Here is a 22,060-nt window from a genome sequence, read left to right as displayed (position 1 = left end):
GGTTCGGTCCCTGCGCTTGCTCAGTGGGTTAAGCGTTGCCGTGAGCTGTGGTGTAGGTTGCAGACGGGGCTCAGATTCCGAGTTGCTGTGGCTCTGGCGCAGGCCGGAGACTACAGCTCCGATTAGACCCCTAGCCTGGGAACCTCGCGGCCCAAGAAATAGCAAAAAGACAAAAAAAAAAAAAAAAAAAAAGAAAGAAAAGAAAAATAAAATGAAAGCAAATAGGGGAGTTCCCGTCGTGGCTCAGCAGAAACGGATCCGACTAGGAACCATGAGGTTGCGGGTTCCATCCCTGGCCTCGCTCAGTGGGTTAAGGATCTGGCGTTTCGGTGAGCTGTGATGTAGGTCGCAGATGTGGCTCAAATCCTGTGTTGCTGTGGCTGTGGCTGTGGCTGGCAGCTGTAGCTCCAATTTGACCCCTAGCCTGGGAACCTCCATATGCTAAGTGTGGCCCTGAAAAGCAAAATAAATAAAATATAAATAAAAATTTTTTTAAATTAAAAATTGTTGCAATTCTCACTTAAAATTAAAAAAAAACCAACAAATAGGGTGATGCAGTGATGCAGTCATCTCTGCTCAGCTATGTAAGGAAAAGAGAAAAAGCGGTTCCAGCCTGAAGTAGCATCTTTCAGCTATAGCAGAGGGGCCCAGGGAGGAGCCAAGGCATATGCAGTGCATGTGACTGTCAGTGTGTCTCCCTGTGCGTTTAAGACTGCAGGTACATGTCTTTATGTTCTGATTGTGTTCCTTCTTTTTTTTTTTTTTGGTGTGGGGGGGTGCTTTTTTGGCCCTGCCCATGGCAAGTGGAAGTATTCAGGCCAAGGATCAAACCCACACCAAGGCAATGACCACAGCCACAGCAGTGACAACACCGGATCCTTAACCAGTTGAGCCACCGGGGAACTCCTTTTTTTGTTGTTCTGAGTGTTTCTTCTTAAACACTTTAGGAAAGTCTGCACCAACAAATAGATCATTAAATCAGTAGGCAGATTGATGATAGGGTAGATTTCCCATGAAGGAAAGCGCAAGCCTAATCCCTCTATACACACACACCCTGAATAACATTCATATGTATATGAAATGCACATACACAGAGATACACCATTTCAGATCTGATAAAGACACAAGTGCTATTAACTGTGCTTTTTTTTCCAGGACTGTACCCACAGCATATGGAAGTTCCCAGGCGAGGGGTCCAATTGGAGCTGTAGCCACCGGCCTATGCCACAGCCATACAGGATCCAAGTCACATCTGTGACCTATACCACAGCTCACAGCAACGCAAGATCTTTAACCCACTGAGTGAGGCCAGGGATTGAACCCACAACCTCTTGGTTCCTATTCAGATTTGTTTCCACTGCGCCACGACAGGAACTCCCATCTTATCCATTCTTTTGTCTATAAGAAAGAATACCAGGGAACCAACTACTTCAAGCACCATAATGACTTTTTTTTTAAAAAAAAGAACTACAAAAAATTACTCCAACATCTAACCCCCAGTAGCATGGGTACTATAGAGGAAAGTGCACTGAATCCTGCAGGAATCAAAAGATATGGATTATTACTCCACATCTGTCACCTAATAGCAGAGTATTCTTTGGTAAGCCACTTTCCCACTCATTCTATTTACCCCTTAAATGGGAAAGCTGTTTATTAAATATAAGCTTCCTTCTAGCTATAGACTTATATATGTACATATACATGCATATATACATATGTGTATACACACACACACACACACACACACACAAACTTGTGTGTGGGTATCATGATGTTATCCAGGTGCCCAGCAAATGTGGTAGAAATGAAAATTAGAAGATGACCATACGAGTTCCCGTCGTGGCACAGTGGTTAACGAATCTGACTAGGAAGCATGAGGTTGCAGGTTCGATCCCTGGCCTTGCTCAGTGGGTTAAGGATCCGACGTTGCCATGAGCTGTAGTGTAGGTCGCAGACGCGGCTCAGATCTGGCATTGCTGTGGCTCTGGCATAGGCCGACGGCTATAGCTCCGGTTAGACCCCTAGCCTGGGAACCTCCATATGCCGCGGGAGCAGCCCTAGAAAAGGCAAAAAAAAAAAAAAAAAAAAAAAAGAAAAAAGAAAAAAGAAAAAAAAAATGACCATAGTTGTCTATAAAATGCCCAAATAGTTTCCCAGTTGTTTTCTAATGACAAAATTGCAATTTTTTTTTGATATTGTGAGGACTGAAGGGTTAGTGACAGAAAGTTTCAGCTTTCAAGAGCTGAGCTGGTATCATACAGACAATGGATCTGAGAATGAATAGGTCTATAGTCACGTGATCTACACAAAGTTGGAGATTACAACTGTAGTTACACAAGTGAAAGTTTTAGTTGAGTCAGTGAAAAAAATCAGCAAAGTTGGCCATTTGGCATTGAGTCGTCAAAACAATTTTTTAAAACTATTTTAAGCATGGAGTTCCCGTTGTGGCGCATTGGAAATGAATCCGCCTAGTAACAATGAGGTTGGGGGTTCAATCCCTGGCCTTGCTCAGTGGGTTAAGGATCCGGTGTTGCTGTGGCTGTGGTGTAGGCTGGCAGCTATAGCTCCAATTCAACGCCTAGCTTGGGAACTTCCCTATGCTACAGGTGCAGACGTAAAAAGCAAACAAAACAAAAAAAACTATTTTAAGCAGATCCAGTGTTTGACTGTGTTATGGATGTGTGCCCATTTCCTCCAGAATTCGTGCTCAGACCCTCTTCTCTCTGGATCTCTCTTCACTGTCACCCCAATGCCCAACACCAAGATTGTGCACTCGTCTCCCAGAGCAGCCACATTCTGAAAACCTATTAGTATACCTTAATGTTCCACATACGTACGCATATTGAACATACACAACATCAAATAATAGCGTGTTCTCTTTTGAAGGCTCCTAGTAGAGCACTGGCACTTGCCATAATATTTCACTGCCAAGAAAAAAAAGTCTACAGCTGGTAAACTTCAAACTGAATGTCAACAAGGGCTGATCCCATAACACTACAGTCTAAGATAACCTGTATTGCAAAGCCAAGGCTGGCTGTGATTACTTAGCATTTATATAGCACTTTATCTGGGTCCTGTATGTCAGCATCATTAATGGGAGATAAGTCACCAGGAGTTATAGCTGAGAAAAAAATTCATGACCGAAAAGGAAGGAAGAAGGGAAAGCTTAAAGGATCCAGTGATTCCACAGGGGCTTGCGGTGACTCAGTAATGGGGACAGGGCAAAGATTTGCTTTAAAGAAGACGAGGAGAGCTCTTTTGTCTCTCCCCTGTGAGCAGGAGTGACTGAAGGTGCAGAAGGAGACAGTGGGTTCAGATGAAAAAGAAAAGCTCTGCCAGTGAGAGTCACTAAGCCCGAGTTTGACGAAAAGAATTTATAGTTTGTCTCCTACAGCACCTTAGATCCAGGGAAATTATCATCTCGCAAAGACTGTGAGTAATGGTTGGAGTGTGGTTCTGTCTAGAGGCAAGGGGACGGGCAACATGTCCTTTCAAAGTGGTTTCCAAGCCCAGAAGTCTATTTTTAAAAATGGAATATTCAAAAATCCATCAAAGTTTCACTGTGGCTTTTTTGCTGTTGTGCTATATTTTTTAAAAATTGAAGTGTAGTTGATATACAATGTTGTGTTAATTTCTGGTATATAGTAAAGTGATTCTCTTACATATGTGTGTGTGTGTATGTATAATTTTCCATTAGAGTTTATCACAGGATATTGCATATCGTTCCCTATGCTCTACAGTAGGTCAGTAGGACCTTGTTGTTTATGTATTTTATATATAGTAGTTTTTACCTGCTAATCCAAAATGCTTAATTTATTCCTCCCCCACCCCTCCCCTCTTTGGAAGCTCTAAGTTTGTCTTCTATGTCTGTGAGTCTGTTTCCGTTTCATAAATAAGTTCATCTGTGTCATATTTTAGATTCCACATATAAGTGAAATCACATGGTATTTGTCTTTCCCTTTCTGTCTTAGTATCATAATCCCTAGGTCCGGATTGGACCCCTAGCCTGGGAACCTCCATATACCGTGGGTGCGGCCCTAGAAAAGACAAAAAAAAAAAAAAAAGTGATTTCAGGGAGCTCTCCTGTAGTGCAGCAGGTTAAGGATCTGGAGTTGTCACTGCAGCAGCTCAGGGGGCTGCTGTGGGTGCAGTTTCAGCTCAGGAACTTCCCCATGCCATGGGTGCAGCCAAAGAGAGAGAGAGAGAAAGAAGCCATATGCTACCTTGTTAATAATAAAGACATAAAACATCATCTTAAAAAAAAAAGTGGGAGTTCCCGTCATGGCGCAGTGGTTAACGAATCCAACTAGGAACCATGAGGTTGTGGGTTCGGTCCCTGCCCTTGCTCAGTGGGTTAACGATCCGGCGTTGCCGTGAACTGTGGTGTAGGTTGCAGATGCAGCTCGGATCCCGCGTTGCTGTGGCTCTGGCGTAGGCCGGTGGCTACAGCTCCGATTCGACCCCTAGCCTGGGAACCTCCATATGCCGCGGGAGCGGCCCAAGAAATAGCAACAACAACAACAACAAAAGACAAAAAAAAAAAAAAAAAAAAAAGTGATCCCAGGCTTGATTGCCTAGCAGAAACAAACATATAAAACCTCAACCGGGAGTTTTCGCTGTGGTTCAGTTGGTTAAGAACCCAACATAGTATCTATGAGAACATGAGTTCGATCCCTGGCCCTGCTCAGTGGGTTAAGGATTCGGCGTTGCCGTGAGCTGTAGTGTAGGTTGCAGACTTGGCTCAGATCTGGCATTGCTGTGGCTCTGGTGTAGGCCGACAGCTATAGCTCCAATTCAACCCCTAGCCTGGGAACTTCCCCACATGCTGCAAGTGCAGCTCTGAAAAAGCAAAAAGAAAAGAAAAGAACAAATGAGAACAGACACATTAAAAAGCAGGTTTGGACTCTTAAGAACTTAAGATAATACATCATGAGATCCAGGTAATAAAATAATTATGTTTTTATAATTAAAGATACAAATGAATAATTTTTTAAAATAAGAAAATCTAAAAATACTATCAAAAAAGACCAAACTTGAAAAAGAACCTAGTAGAATTTTTAGATATGAAAAATATACCATATTTTATCAATTCTAAACAAGCTTTGCTCACATTTTAGCATTTCTGAAATCAGGGTATTTCCTACAATTATTGTGGGCTCAGCAGCCTTTTTGACATTACTGCTCATATGCATCAGAATGTGCAGAAGAGGGGAGTTCCCGGCGTGGCACAGTGGAACCGAATCTGACTAGGAACCATGAGGTTGCAGGTTCGATCCCTGGCCTTGCTCAGTGGGTTAAGGATCTGGCATTGCTGTGAGCTGTGGTGTAGGCTGCAGACGTGGCTCAGATCCTACATTGCTGTGGCTCTGGCGTAGGCTGGCAGCTACAGCTCCGATTCGACCTCTAGCCTGGGAAATTCCATATGCCTCGGGAGCGGCCCAAGAAATGGCAAAAAGATAAAAAAAAAAAAGTGTATACACATCAGATCTATAAAAATAAGTAAATAAAAGACAAAAGACATTCAGAAGAGCTGGACTTTGACTTGGATAAGGTTTAGGAGGGCCCCAATTCATTTATTTTCCATATACTGTCTTTTCTAATGAACACACAATAAATTATAAAGCCTATGTCTGAAGTCTAAAATGGCTCTTTAAATAGGTAGCAAAAAATTCTAAATGTCAAGAAAGAATTTGTCTTAATTGCAGTAATGGCTTTCCTAATGTCAGTAAAATAATGGTGCTTCTTACCTTTAATATCATCCTAGCTTATGTGAAATACCATAGTCATTGTATGAGTCAGGATTCAGGATTGAAAGGAAATCTCTCTTGGTATCTTAAACAGGAAGAAATCAAGGAAGTAGGCGCTTATGAATCGTTGAATGGGCTAGAGGACTGGAAGCCAGAATCAATTCATTGTCTTTATCACACCTGCCTTTCACACTGACAAAGGTAAGGGCAGCACTAAAAGTAGCAGAAAGGTGGCCCCTAGCTTGCTTCTGCCTTCTAAAGCTCTCATGAACACATCTTTTGGGTGGAACCTAATTGGTGTCCAGAACCTGGGGGATGTTGGTAGTTATTTGTTTTCCTGTCTAGATCCTCTTATCTGAAAAGATAAGAGAATGAGAATGGATGTGCAGTACCAATAGACCATATTTATGAGAGTAGCTAAATATAAAAACCAAATGGAGAGATGTATTTCATTTACTTAGTTACTAGTGAAATTACCAGTTATAAATTAAAGCAACAAGGAGATACTATTATATGCCCACCAGATTGGCTCACATAAAAAATTATTCCCATAATACCAAGTATTGGGGAGGTTACTCATATATTGCTGACAGGAGTATAATTTAATACATCTAGAAGAACAGTTTGGCATTATCTGGTGAGACTAAACAATTTGGCATTATGCATACCTTAGGACTCAGCAATTCTATTCTAAATATATAACATATAAAAATGCACATTTGGGAGTTCCCGTCGTGGCTGATCGGAAACGAATCTGACTCGAATTCATGAGGACACAGGTTCAATCCCTGGCCTCACTCAGTGGGTTGAGGATATGGCATTGCTGTGAGCTATGGTGTAGGTCACAGACATGGCTCGGATCTGGCGTTGCTGTGGCTCTGGTGTAGGCCTACAACGACAGCTCTGATTGAACCCCTAGCCTGGGAACCTCCATATGCTCGGGTGTGGCCCTAAAATAAAAGACACACCCACAAAAATGCAGATTTGTATATACCAATATATGAACCGTAACGTTCATAGCAATATTGCGCATAATAGCACCAAATTGGAAACAACAAAATAATCATGGCAGTAGAATGGTTAAATATTTGGTATATTAGACAGTGAAATATTACATAAACGCACATACAAATGGAGTGAGCTACAGATGAACACAATAATATAGGTGGATTTTTTTTTTTTTGTCTTTTTGTCTTTTTAGCTATTTCTTGGGCCGCTCCCGTGGCATATGGAGGTTCCCAGGCTAGGGGTCGAATCGGAGCTGTAGCCACCGGCCTACGCCAGAGCCACGGTAACACGGGATCCGAGCCGCATCTGCAACCTACACCACAGTTCACCCGGATCGTTAACCCACTGAGCAGGGCCAGGGACCGAACCCAAAACCTCATGGTTCCTAGTCAGATTCATTAACCACTGCGCCACGATGGGAACTCCTAGGTGGATATTTAATACATGATATTGGTCCAAAGACAAGAACACAAACATTTATGTACAATATTTATTTTATAAAGTTTAAAAACAAAGGAGACAACCCTATATTGTTTAGAAATGCACACTTAGGTGGTAGAGGTCTTTTTTTTTTTTTTTTTTTTGGCTTTTTGTCTTTTCTAGGGCCACACCCGTGGCATATGGAGGTTCCCAGGCTAGGGGTGTAGCTGCTGGCCTACACCATAGCCACAGCAACTCGGGATCCGAGCCGCATCTGCGAGCTACCCCACAGCTCATGGCAATGCCGGATCCTTAACCTACTGAGCGAGGCCAGGGATCGAACCCACAACCTCATGGTCCCTAGCTGGATTCGTTAACCACTGAGCCACGACGGGAACTCCAAGGTTTTTTTTTTAATTTTAGTACTACACCTACAGCATATGGAAGTTCTCAGGCTAGGGGTTGAATCAGAACTGTAGCTGCCAGCCTATGCCACAGCCACAGCAATGTGGGATCCGAGCCATGTCTGCAACCTACACCACAGCTCACGGCAACACCAGATCCTTAACCCGCTGAAGGAGGAAATGAGATAAAAATAAGAATTGTGAGAATAGTTTTGATGAATAAAGTAAATGGAAAACATGTAGGTAGGTCTAAACAAACACTGACTAGGCAAACAATAGTAACAGTGACTAATTTGGGGGTATTAAATAAAGTGGTATTGTAATACTGGACAACAATACATATAAAATGAGAGAGAGATGATCAGAAAAATATTTCAAGGTTCTTGCATTATTGGGAGGATAGTAGGGATATTTATTAAGGCAGTAGGATTATTTTTTTTAAATTAGAGTAATCATGGGAGTTCCCATCGTGGCTCAGCAGTAACAACCTGACTAGCATCCATGAAGACATGGGTTTGATCCCTGGCCTCACTCAGTGGGTTAAGGATCAAGCGTTGCCATGAGCTGTGGCATAGGTCACAGACATGGCTCAGATCCCGAGTCCCTGTGGCTGTAGCATAGACTGGCAGCTGCAGCTCCGATTTGACCCCTAGCCTGGGAACTTAAATATGCAGCAGGCATGGCCCTAAAAAGACCAAAAAATAAATAAATAAATAAAATTAGAGTAATCATGAAAATAATAGAAATAGAATATTCAACTTTAAAATTAGCAAAGAAGCAGAATTTTTAAAATTATCAATTTAATAGAAAGCAAGAGAGATACATGGGAAAATATAAGCACAAAATAATATGGTACATATAAAAACAAAAATTATCAGTAAACTCATTAAATATAAATGGACCAATCAGTTAACAGATTGATATTGTCAGACTGGAATTTAAAATTCTGTTAAGTGTTGCTATGTGTCATAATGACATAGAATGCTTGAAATTAAAAAAATAGGAAAAAACACCAAATAAACTGGTACTGCTATATTAGTATGAGACAAAATAGACTTCAAGATACATAGAAAATGGTAACCATGGACAAGGGGGAGAGGTTAATGGGAAGTTATTGGTTAATGGGTACAAAGTTTCAGTTTGGGATGATGAAAAAGTTCTGGAGACGAACAGTGGTCATGGTTGCACAACAACGCGAATGTACTTAGTGCCACTGAACTTACACTTAAAAATGGTTAAAACGGTAAATGTTATGGTGTGTATATTTTACCACAATAAAAAAATTAGACCTTAAGAGGTTTTTTTTTTTTTTTTTTTTTTTTGTCTTTTTGCCTTTTCTAGAGCCGCTCCTGCGGCATATGGAGGTTCCCAGGCTAGGGGTCTAATCAGAGCTTTAGCCGCTGGCCTACACCAGAGCCACAGCAAGGTGGGATCTGAGCCACATCTTCGACCTACACCACAGCTCATGGCAATGCTGGATCCTTAACCGGTGGGCAAGGTTAAAGGTCAAACCCGCATCCTCATGGATACTAGTCAGGATCATTACCACTGAGCCACAACAGGAACTCCACAGCAATTATTTACTTTTATGTGATCATTTCAAGTACATAAAACAAAGTTATTAGATGAAATTAATAAATTCACCATAAGAGAGATTTAAAAAGTTATAACTCTGTGGTAATTGGTACATTGGTAGACAAAAATTAGTAAAGACATAGGAGATTTGAATAACACAATTAACAAGCATTCTCTAATGAATATATGTAGAAACCCTTATTCAACAATTAGAGAAAATACATTTGTTTTAAGAACATACAGGAGTTACCACTGTGGCACAGTGGGTTAAGGGATTCAAACCCCTGGCCTGGGAACTTCCATATGCCAAGGGTATGGCTCAAAAAGAAAAAACAAAAGAACATTTCAAGAGTTGACCATATACTGGGACACAAAACAAATCTCAACAAATAAAAAGAATCAATGTTATACAGACTATACTTCACTGAACACAAGCAATTTAGATAGCAATAACAGATTAAAGTCTCAAATAGTTGGACATTTGTGAAAAGTTTGAAACATAATAATGGAAATTAGATAATATGTAGACTGGAATAAGTATTTGACTAAGAAAGTTATAAATGGCAACAGCAGCCTTGTTCTCAGAAGCTTTGGGGCGGGGCTGACAGCTTTGATGAGGGAGCAGCAGCTTCCTGGCCTCTTGATCACAACCTCAGCAGTATGTTCTTCAACTAACAAGTTTAGTGGCACCTTCCACTCCTGTTCTCTCAGCTCTTCCAACAATTTCTTTAATTCTTTCTCTAATTTAATGGTAAATTCCTTTCTGCCTAAGCTATCCAGAGTTATTTCTTTTCTTGCACCAAGCCCTGACTAAATCAGATAATAATTAAGATATTGAGGTATTTGCATAGAGTTGGTCAGAGGGACCAATTTAAAAGAACAGAGAACCCAGAAACAGACCAATCCTATTTAAATCTGGTATCTGATCTTTCAAACCAGTAGCAAAAAGGCTGGAGAAAACTAATTCCAACTAGAGTAAAGATTTAAATGTGAAAAGAAAACGTGCAACACTTCAGAGGAAGATATGTGGGAATTTAAGGCAAGAATCATTATCATGCTAATGAATTTTAAATTTACATCTGTAGTTTATACTTATCCCCTAAACATCACACTCATATATCCAACTTCTAATTCAAAATTTCTACTCAGGTGTCTAATAAGCATCTCAAAATTAAAATCTTTGAAACCAAGTATGCATTTTCCCCCCAAACCTCTCTCAAGATTTCCCCATTTAAATGAAAATGGCACTATCATTCATCCATGTGCCCAGGCAAAAAGCTTGGTATCATCCTTGACTTCTCTTTCATATAATCCTCACCAAATCCATAGGAAAGTCTTGTTAGGTCTAAATTCAAAATACATTCTGATTCTGATCACTTCCCTCCATTTTCTTTTCCCTTCTTTTTTTTTTTTTTTTTTTTTTTTTTGGCCACACCAGCAGCATGCAGAAGTTCTGGGGCTAGGGTCTAACCCATGCCACAGCAAGGACCATCCAAGATTCTTAACCTGCTGTGCCACCTGGGAACTCCTCTCACCATTTTCCTGAAATATCTAATAATAAAACTAAATGAGATGATAGGGACCCGCATGTGATAATAGTCGATATTTATATAGAGCCAGGTTTGAGTAAGGTACTGTTTGTTCTAAGGGCTTTATATATGACAGTTCATTTAAATTCTCACAACCCTTTGAAGTAAGTACTATTATTATCTTCCCAGGAAACTAAAGATGAGGACATGGAGACACAGAAAAGGCAGGTAACTTGTTTGAGACCAGATGGTGGAAGAAAAGTAGTTTGGCTCTGATTTTTTTTTTTTTTTTTTTTTTGGGTCTTTTTGTCTTTTATGTTGTTGTTGTTGCTATTTCTTGGGCCGCTCCCGCGGCATATGGAGGTTCCCAGGCTAGGGGTCGAATCGGAGCTGTAGCCACCGGCCTACGCCAGAGCCACAGCAACGCGGGATCCGAGCCGCGTCTGCAACCTACACCACAGCTCACGGCAACGCCGGATCGTTAACCCACTGAGCAAGGGCAGGGACCGAACCCGCAACCTCATGGTTCCTAGTCGGATTTGTTAACCACTGCGCCACGACGGGAACTCCTGGCTCTGATTTTTAACCACTATACCAAACTGCCTCATAGTCCTATCAAACACACAGTAGGTTCTTCATATTCAGTTGAAACCTATGAGACTACCATTTTTGGAGGCCCAAATGGTCAAATATGTCAACAATTGCATATGGTGCAACCAGCAAACGGCAAGTAAATGCAAAGAAAGCTAAAATTCTCACATGACAAGGCTCTATGATAACTCTGCCATTGCTTTTATTTATTTTTTATTTTTATTTTTTTTGCTTTTTAGGGCCACACCCATGGCACATGGGAGCTCCCAGGCTAGGGGTTGAATCAGAGCTGTAGCTGCTGGCCTACGCCACAGCCACAGCCACATCAGATCCGAGCCGCGTCTGCAACCTACACCACAGCTCATGGCAATGCTGGATCCTTAACTCACTGAGCAAGGCCAGGGATCGAACCTGCGTCCTTGTGGATGCTAATCAGATTCATTTCTGCTGAGCCACAACGGGAACTCCTGCCATCACTTTTAAACATATTAAAAGCTTTTGCATGCATGTCCTAGAAGTTACCACTGAGGCAGGATGCCAGTAAAATTAAATGCAGAAAGGTCCTTCCCAGCCATTAACACTGAAATCAAATGAAGAAAGGAAGGTTTTCAGGAAAGAGTGGTGAAGATCAGCACAGGGAGGTGTAAGAGCCAGGCACGGTGGGGCAGCGTGGTGGGGGAAATGGCTGAACTGCCTTCTCCAAAGCCCAAGTCTCGCTTCCCCTTTGCCTCTCTAAGAGGCTGCTTCATGCCAGCCAGGACTTTGCCATAGATTTGGCTCAGAAGCCCTCGTCTGCAGGCCTCTGAGTGAGCTCCTGAGAAACCCAGACAGGGCGGCAGCCTCCTTCATTAGAGCACGCAAGGGCATGAGATCAAAGCTCCCTCTCCCCCAGCTCTTGGCTGCACCCTGACTCCCAGGAAACTGAAATTAGAATGAGGGAGAGAGGAGACAGGTACCTGCTACCCCAGGTTCAATCTGTCTGGTCTTGGTAGTTACAGTCCTAAGTTTCCATCTGAAGTTTCTGAGACTCATCTTTTTATATCTGTTCAACGGCATCGTCTCCTTCTCAGTCTCCATTTCTAGTGAATCAAAATTTAATTCCCTCTTATAAACAGTTAACAAAATAACTTGCGTGAAACACTTCTTTCTTCCTCCTGTCCTTCCTTGAGTACAACCATTTACCACATTCAATTTAAAATCCTTAAAAACAAAAACAAAAGCAGGAGTTTCCTTCATGGCTCAGGGGTTAATGAACCTAATTAGGATCCAAGAGGATGCGGGTTCGATCCCTGGCCTCCCTCAGTGGGTTAAGGATCCGGCGTGGCCGTGAGCTGTGGTGTAGGTTGCAGACATGGCTCAGATCTGGTGTTGCTGTGGCTGTTCCATAGGCTGGCAGCTATAGCTCCAATTCGACCCCTAGCATGGTAACTTCCATATGCCTTGAGTATACCCCTAAAAAGCAATGATGATGATAATAATAATAATAAATAAAATCCTTAGTGTGGATTTCTGAAGCTCCTCATCGCCTCTACAGGTGCCCCTCTCAAGCCACGTCAACCCAAATAAAACCCATATCGGTGGTGGTGGTGGGGTCTAGCCCAGAGCAGGTAGAAATAGAAAAAATGGATGGGGTTACAGATGAAAAGCACAGGGACACTATTAAGGACAACATAACATGTACATGCGCTTTCTATGGGTGTGAATGTTTGTGTATGCATGTGGAGAGGGTGCATACTCGAGTGCACAAATGTAATTGCTAAGTGTGCCCGAAGGTGGTGTGAGCATTTTCTAGAGCCTTATGCTTGAAGTTTCACTCCATAAATCTCCTTTACTGGCGGGACTCTGAAAGCCAAGGGCTGCGTAATAACTCACACTGCATTGTCCTTCCTCTCTTGCTCCCCTTCGCTTGGTGGGGATGAAAAACTAAAGATTGATGATGATGTCCCTTTGGAGGAGCCAGAAGTGTCATTCATCTGCTGTCAGTCTACCTCTCTAGAGCTTTTCTTCTCCATCCACCCCTTCTGCTCTGTTCTAGAGGATGGTTTTTCTGTCTCTTCTTCTTCCCCAAACCTTGTCCGCTGACTCCTGAAATGTTCTCCTCTTTGGGGCAGCCACCCTGGGTTAAGTAGTAGAACGACTTTTCAGCTGATTTAATCATGAGACCAGGAAAAAAAAGTGTGTGTGTGGGGGGGGCTCTGTAGGGATCTAAATAGCTCCAGCAGTTTCCTCCTTCCTCCACTAAAATTATTACTATTTTAGTCCAATTTTCAAAGGCTCCAGGGAAGATGAATCTACGTATCCATTGATCCTCAAGAAGAGTATGTCTCTCAAAGCTTTACCTTCCATCTCCTCCACTGTGCTTTTGACCGTATTCTCTTGAGATTGTTTTATTTTCACCAGATAGAAAGTTCCAGGTGAAGGATAAGGGGTACGAAGGGCAGCAGAGACAGAGCTGGATAGAGTGGCATACACTTATTTTCTGTTGGTGCCTTACAGCCTGTTAGTGATATATTTAGGCTCACCAAGAAATGGAGAATCATTTTGCCCCACTCTTGACTCTTCCTCTCTCCTCTTTAGTTGAGCTGTAATTGCTCTAGTGTTTGATAACCCCCAAGCAACCACCCCCTGCTCCCAAAGTGAAACAGACATCATCGCTTCAGTAAGCCAATGAAACTTTGCAAAGTCTGAGTGATTTTGGTGGGCTTTAGGCTATAGAAATGGTTCACTAGTTGCCTGGTATCTGGCCTTAGGATGATTAAAGCAGAAGAATATTGCCTCCCGGGGTTCACTGGCTAGATAGAAGAGATACGACTCTGAAGTGGTTAGTTTGCATATCAAAGGCACGCTTCCAGCTGGGCTCTTTGTTTTCTCAAAAAATTGGCTACCTAGCAGGTGAGGCCCCCCTCAAATCAAACCTGTGTCACATCAGTGACCTGAGCCACATCAGTGACAACAATACATCCTTAACCTGCTGAGCCATCAGGGAACTCCCAGAAAGGTTTTTTAAGATGTCAAAACGTCATAATATAGAGAAATTTAAAAAATATATATGTATATACACATACACAATGCATTTATTCCTAAGTAATTTATTATTTTAATATTACTGTAAATAGGATTCTTTTTTTTTCCCCTCTTCTTTTTAGGACTACACCTGCAGTATATGCAAGTTCCCAGGCTAGAGGTTGAATCGGAGCTGCAGCAGCCAGCCTGTGCCACAGCCACAACAACGAGGGATCTGAGCTGCATCTGCAACCTACACCACAGCTCAAGGCAACACCTAATCCTTAACCCGCTGAACAAGACCAGGAGTTGAACCCACATCCTCATGGTTACTAGTTTGGTTTGTAACCACTGAACCACAATGGGAACTCCAGGATTATTTTCTTAATTTCCTTTTTGAATCATTTGTTGTTAGTGTATAGAAAAGCAATTGATTTTTGTGTGATGATTTTGTATCCTGCCACTTTGCTAAATTTGTTCATTCTTTCTAACAGGTTTCCTTGTGTGTTTGGAGTCTTTAGGGTTTTCTCCAAGATCATGTCATCTATGAACAGAGAAAGCTTTACTTCTTCCTTTCCTATTTGGATAATTTTCGTTTCTTTTTCTTGTCTAATTGCTCTGGCTAGGACTTCTGGTACTAGGTTGAAAAGGAGTGGTGAGAGTGGGCATCCTTGCCTTCCTTCTGATCCTAGAGAGAGAGCTTTTGGTTGTGCACCATTGAGTATGATGTTATCTGTGGCCAGTAGTTCTATTCTTAAATATATAGCCTAGAAAAAATTCTGCACGTGCATTCCTGCAGACATATAAAACAATGTTTATAAGAGTATTTCTTGTAAAAACAAAGGCCTGAAAACAACTCAGCTATTATTGACAAGAGAATGAGCTAAATCAATTGTGCTATATTCACTTACTTAACTACAATACAGCAGTTAAGATGAACTAAAAATATATGCTGCTATGGAATGACCCTATAAGTAAAATGTTGAGAGGTGAAAGTCACCAAAGAATCCATATGTTATAACAGAATTTTTACAAAAGTTCAAACACGTAAATCTAAATAACATATTGTTAAAGGACCTATATGTGGTAAAACATAATGAAATGTAAGGAAAGGTAAACACAAAATTTGGAAGAGAGGTTTCCTCCAGAGGAAGAGAAAAGGAACACAGTCAGATAGAGATACAAAGGATGTTTCCCAAATATTAAAAATAATCTATTTCTTGGGGTTCCCGCCGTGGCAGAGCTGGTTAAGGACCCACATGTTCTCTGCAGCTGTATGGGTTAGATTCGTGGCCCTGGGACTTCCATATGCCATGGCTGCGGCCCCACACAAAATAAAGTATTTCTTAAGCTGGGGAGGAAGTACATGGGTGTCTTCTTTGTTTCTTTAAGGTTATATTTAAGTTATAAATATTTTTATATTTATGACACAGCTGAGAAAAATAGAATGCATTCAATCATTCAACAAATATTTATCAGACACCTACTGTGTGCCAGTCACTATTCCAAGTTCTTGAGACATAGAAAAGAAAAAGGATTTCAGAGTTAGAATATAAAAACAGTAAACATTTAAAATAAGTCTTTCAGGTAGGAAAAAGGGAAGTCAATCTATATCAAATTCTGCTAAATATGACTCACAATAGGCCAGGAGAGAACAGCCAAATCTACTCTCCCAGAATGAGGCACTATTTATACCTAACTCCCAATTGTTTGTCCTGGGCAAGAGATACAATGAGGTGGAGAATCTAAGAAAAGGATTTATACACTCAACCGGATCAATTACAGGAAGGAGGAAGAGGCAGACTTCATCCAAAATAGTAGTTGTTAATTTAAACATCAGTTAATTCAAAAATCAGTTAATCCAAGTAATAAAAAAGAGCAAATATCATTTGCATTTGAGGGCTATTATACTGCAGTTATAGTATATTCACTCAATGCACTTTCTCTCACACGTTTGTTTGTTTTTTTGTTTTTTGTTTTTTTGTCTTTTTGCCTTTTCTAGGGCTGCTCCCGCGGCACATGGAGGTTCCCAGGCTAGGGGTCAAATCCGAACTGTAGCCTCTGGCCTACACCAGAGCCACAGCAACGCGGGATCCGAGCTGCATCTGCGACCTACACCACACCTCATGGCAATGCCGGATCCTTAACCCACTGAGCAAGGCCAGGGATCGAACCCATAACCTCATGGTTCCTAATCGGATTTGTTAACCACTGAATCACGACAGGAACTCCTCTCGCACATTCTAAGAAGTAGTGTTGTTAACTTCACACCAGCTGCCCGTGACTGCCCAGCAGAAAACTGCTGCTGGTTCAGTCATTCACTCAACACATGTTTGTTGGCCTCTACTAGGTGTTGGTTATTGCTCTGGGCACAGCAGATATAAGACAAGTGAATTTGGTTCCTGTCCTGAATGAGTTTAATTTATAGAGAGGTGGTAGAAGAAAGGAGATTTTTTCCCCAAAAAAAACCCCTTTAAAACAGCATTATAAATGTTAAAATAGAAAGATAAACAAAATACTATGGGAACACAGAGGAGGGGCCATCCAGCTCTTCAGAAGGGAATGCAGCCCTCTCAGAAGTGGTGCTATTTAAATTGCATTGAAGGACAAGTAAAAATTTTCCAGAAGGAGAAGGCATTTCAGACAGAAGGACCAACGTATGAAGAAGCACGTGGCCTCACAGGGCACAGGACAATGGGAGGGTCCATGTGGCAGCAGCCGAGGGTACGTGATGGGGAGTTGGATGAACAATTAGTGCCACATCCAAGTGTGTGGCATCTATGCCATAGGCAATGGAGAGCCAAAGTCTGAGCAGAGGAGATGACCCACTTGGGTTCACATTTTAGAAAGATAATTCTGGCGGTGGGGTGGAAGTTGGGCTGGAGAATGGAAGATGTCTGGTAGAAAAAAAAGTCTATGGTGGTTGTTGTAGCCGTTCAGAGTAATGATGATCAGAGTCTGAACCAAAACAGGGCAGAGAAGAGAGAGAGGAGAAAAGTATTCAAAAGAGATTTCTGAAAAGCCGCTCGATGGGTCGCAAGCCTGGGTGATTAACCTGATATGGAAGAGCAGGAGTTGAAGATGATTGCAAAGTCTTTAGCTTGAGAGACTGAGTGGATGATGACTCTGTAAACTGACATAGGAAAAGCCAGACAAGGAAGCTTGGAAAGGATGATGGGTTGAGGTTTCAGGGGAGAGAGATTCAAGGAAAGATTTATTCGGGGTGAAGAAAATGAGAACATGTGTCAAGGGCAGGTGAAAGAGGAAGGAGACAGGGTGAGAACAGCAGTGAAGAAGTTGATCTTATTTTTTTCTTTTTTTGCTTCTTTGAGCCACACCCGCAGCATATGGAAGTTCCCAGGCTAGGGGTTGAATCGGGGCTACAGCTGCTGGCCACAGCCACAGCCACAGCCACTCGGGATCCAGGCCATATCTGCAACCTACACTACAGCTCATGGCAACACCGGATCCCCGACCCATTGAGCGAGGCCAGGGATGGAACCCACATCCTTATGGATACTAGTCAGGTTCATTTCTGCTGCACCACAGCAGGAACTCCTGGAGAAGTTGATCTTAAAGCGGTAAGGCCATATCACATAGCCCTCTAATTAATATAAAAGACTTGGAGGAAAGGCTAGGTGGTTATAATAAAGTTTAGAGGCCAAGGGGAGGGAAGCAGTGGGAGTTAACATTAGAAGGTTTTCACGGGGATGGGGAGTAGGAGGAAACTCATCTGTCAAGGGTGAATGGCGATGTGAGCTGTGAGGATACATTATCACCCATACGCTCCCATCTGTGTGTATTAATGAGACTGCACTATCAAGGCCACGGCTACAACCTGCGGTTTAAACGCTTGCAGTTCTCGTAGATGTCCTCTGATCAGTCCTCGATTCTCTTAGAACTTCTTTCTTCCAAGGAGACGTGCTCCTCACGAAGTGGGTCGACATCAGAACAACGTGAATTAGCCAATCAGTGTCATTTCTTCACTTTTTTATGGTTAAGCAGAAAATTGGAAGCACTGAGAAGTGACTTCTTGACTGGTTCTTCCACTTGGGGCGATCTGATAAATGTTTAGCAAGCTGCCTAAACATTGAATTCTGTGGGGTTAGTGTAAATTCCTGAAGAAGCAGCTCGTTCTGGTCACTCTTTATTGAGAACTCAGGTGCCAGGCATTGTACTAGATGCTGGGGATTGAGGGCCAGAAAGACACAGCCTTTGCCCCTGGGCAGCTCACAGCCATGTGGAGCAGCTCTGGTCTGGTGGGTAGAAGGCCATGTTTTATGTGTATGAGAGGTAGGGAAATTGGTACTGTTTTTTGCTTTTGGTGCAGCATTACTTCTTTTTCGTGTAGATTTTAACATACAGTCAACTTTTTTAAAAGTTCATAAATTTTGACCTAAGTATACATTTGTAAAATTGGCATCACAGTCAAGATAATACACATATTTCTCCCTCCAGAAGTTTCTTCTTTCCCTTTGTCATCTCCCCCTCCAGCCTCAGCCCTGCCTAAGCAACTATTCATCTGACTTCTATCACTGTAGAACAGCTTGCATTTTCTAGAGTTTTATATAGAAGGAATCATATAGTGTGTTTTTGTTATTATCTGGCAATAGTCATCTTTTGACAGACCATGCTAATGGAAAGAAATGGGGATAATTTCTTAAAGTGGATGTGTGTGTGTGTGTACATATATAAAAATCATAAGGGGAAATATTTTTTCTTCCTTTTTTTTTGAGAGCCACACCGGAGGCATATGGAGGTTCCCAGGCCAGGTGTTGAATCAGAGCTACAGCTGCTGGCCTATGCCACAGCCACAGCAATGCGGGATCCGAGCTGTGTCTGTGACCTACACCACAGCGCACGGCAACGCCAGATCCTTAACCCACTGAGCAAGGCCAGGGATCGAACCTGAACCTGCATCCTCGTGGATGCTAGTCAGATTCGTTTCCACTGAGCCATGACAAGAACTCTGGAAATATTTTTAAAAATAAAGGCATACTTCTGGAGTTCCTGTCGTGGCGCAGTGGTTAACGAATCCGACTAGGAACCATGAGGTTGCGGGTTCGATCCCTGGCCTCACTCAGTGGGTTAAGGATCCGGCATTGCCGTGAACTGTAGTGTAGGTCGCAGACGTGGCTCGGATCCCACGTTGCTGTGGCTCTGGCGTAGGCTGGCGGCTACAGCTCCTATTCGACCCCTAGCCTGGGAACCTCCATATGCCATGGGAGTGGCCCTAGAAAAGACAAAAAGACAAAAAAAGGGGGGGGGACGCGAGATCATGTGACTTGATTGACTAAACTCTTCTGGAAGTGGTGTGGGAAGTTTGAATTCACATAGATTTGACCATTGACAAAAGCAGAATACTCCTTTGAGTGTGATACAGTAGAAAATGGACAGGTTTGGGAGTCAGAATTACATTCACATTTTGGCTCCATCATACCTAGAAGAATGACTTTGAATGAATTATTTAACCTTTCTGAGTTTCAGTTGTTGAACCCGTAAAATGGGAATAATAAGAACCTCTTTATTGGGTGACTGGGAGGATTCAATTAGACTTGGATGTGGAAAGTGTCTCACATTCAAATATTAGCTCCTCTTCCCTTAACAGTGATTCTTGAGAATATTACTTTAGAATCGTAAAGAAAGTCATCTAAAAATTACTCAACATAAAAATAGCCACTTAACAGCCTTTATGAGGATGTATCTCGTGTGTAGAGCTGTGTTAATCTATGTAATCTTTTTTTACAGCAGCAGATTAGCCTTCTTAATTCGGCTTTGTCCTGGATGACATGAAAAAGAATCTGGTGTTATGTGCCCTGACTTCTCGTTGATTAAGGGTGGGAGAAGACAGCCAAGAGGCCAGGGAGAAGATGAGGAATTGATCAGAGAAAGGACTGTGGGTAAACTCCAAAGCGGATAAGCCATGCAGAGAAAAGAGTGAGGTGATGATGGTAGTTAAAACAAGCCCAGTGCTTCCCGCATGCTAGGCTCGGTGCTAAGGCTTGACCCCAATTGTTGCATTTCACCCTCGTCATAAACCTTTGAGGTAAGAACTATGATTGGGCCCTTTCAACCAATGAAAAAATCAAGGCTTAAAGAAGTGGAGTAACTAATTCAAACCCAAGCAGATGGAAGTGACAAAGAAGGAGTCCAACCTAGGTCTCTGACTTCAGAGCTCAAGCTCTTGACTCCTTTTAGAGGAGCACAGAGCAATCCCAGGCTCAAGCCACATCCCCAAATTTGCAAACACCCGATTCTCCTGTGGCAGCCCTTGGAGGGGTTTTCTGCTCTTAGAAAGAGAGGAAAGGAAGCGGCTAGCAAAACTGTGTCCTGAATTTTAGGAAAGCAATCATGCACAGTGACTTGAGTGGGATTCAATCACTTCTTGATGATCGTTTCTGGACCATGCGACCTCGGGTCACCTCTCTCAGGTCTTCTTCACCTCCCACCATCACCCCCAACACCTGCCTTTGATGGCCCTCACTGCTGGCAAATTCTCATGCTGTTGAGTCTCGGTCATCCCACTGAAGCGGAGGCCCTCCAGTTCTGGCTCACCTCCACGTCCCTCCAGGGCTATCTGTCGAGGAGGGGGTGAGGATGGACTTAATGACATGCTTTCCTTAACCATCTTCCAAACCTATCATCTAGGAGAGGGTTTATACGCATTCATCAACAACACCCCCAGCAAAGCAGGTTAGTAGGATGAGCCCACTACCCGTTCAGGAATCTGGAAGGCTAAGAAATTTTCACTAAGACTGGAGATGTGGGGATTTTTAACCCCACTTCCTCCGCTACTATATGGCCTTCAGGAAGCTGCACAGCTGCTCCTTACCTCTGCCTCCCACCATCTCTGTTGGCAGAATGAAGGCTGAGTTTTGCCTTACTTCCCACGGAACTAATTAAAGTCTACAAAGTACTTTGAGCACATTCAGTGTGGGGTTCTTGCCAAGACAGAATTACAAGTGGGGACGGCAAGGGATGGGAATAGGCTAAAAGGAGAGCTGAGCTGCTCTAAGAAGACTCCACTAAGCCTCTTTCCACTATGAATCTTTTTTTTTTTTTTTAATATTTATTTATTTATTTTTTGGTCTTTTTGCTATTTCTTGGGCCACTCCCGAGGCATATGGAGATTCCCAGGCTAGGGGTCTAATCGGAGCTATAGCCACTGGCCTATGCCATAGCCACAGCAACGTGGGATCCGAGCTGCATCTGCAACCTACACCACAGCTCACAGCAACACCGGATCATCAACCCACTGAGCAAGAGCAGGGACCGAACCCACAACCTCATGGTTCCTAGTCGGATTTGTTAACCACTGCGCCATGACGGGAACTCCTCCACTATGAATCTTAAAGCTCATTCTCTGTGCTTGCCCAGCTGTCTTGGGGAATCGAGATGGCTCACTTCCTTTCCCCTTTCATAGGCTCCAGATACAGGGCAAAGTGGGACCTGAGTTCTGCTGCTCTGTCTGCCCTTTCGCCTCAAAATCACATGCAGACCCCTTCAGACAACACTTGTCTTATGAAAAGGGAATGACTGGATTACATCTTAGTCTGGAGCAAAGTTCTTACATGCAGGATTTTGCTTGTTGTATCTTCTGGGCTTTCAACTGCAGTTAGTCATTGCTCTTGAACGTCTGCTCTATCAGGGCCTTGACCTGGGCAGCTCCAGGGTGGGGGGTGGGGGTGCAGGGGTTAAAAAATTCTTCTGAAGAGTCAGGTCCTGCCCTGGAGGAGTTTACCTGCGAAGGCAAAACACACATAATAAAGGCAACCTACGAACA

General features: G+C 42.6%; 1 long non-coding RNA gene across 4 annotated transcripts in view; it reads right to left on the bottom strand.

The window, feature by feature from the left end:
• Positions 1-10,959: 10,959 nt before the first annotated feature.
• The window catches only part of LOC106507255 (uncharacterized), a 192,047-nt gene continuing 180,946 nt past the window's right edge, over positions 10,960-22,060 (bottom strand). Inside the window, exons 4-7 of one of the 4 annotated variants that reach the window (XR_014803273.1) lie at positions 21,849-22,018; positions 19,996-20,854; positions 17,754-19,110; positions 10,960-11,172 (exon numbers count right to left, since the gene is read on the bottom strand). This is a non-coding gene — a long non-coding RNA (uncharacterized LOC106507255). Of the gene's footprint in view, positions 11,173-16,230; positions 19,186-19,378; positions 20,855-21,848; positions 22,019-22,060 lie in introns of those variants that run through there. The other 3 variants (XR_014803274.1, XR_001303129.3, XR_014803275.1) reach the window with 3 other exon arrangements.

Source organism: Sus scrofa, chromosome 5 (assembly GCF_054392235.1).
Source record: "Sus scrofa isolate SSC_HxYL_T2T_F1_AM1 chromosome 5, Sscrofa_HxYL_maternal_Yorkshire_Landrace_v2.0, whole genome shotgun sequence".
Classification (NCBI taxonomy): domain Eukaryota; kingdom Metazoa; phylum Chordata; class Mammalia; order Artiodactyla; family Suidae; genus Sus; species Sus scrofa.
Note: the sequence above shows the minus strand (reverse complement) of the source record. Positions and strands in the feature narration are given on the sequence as shown.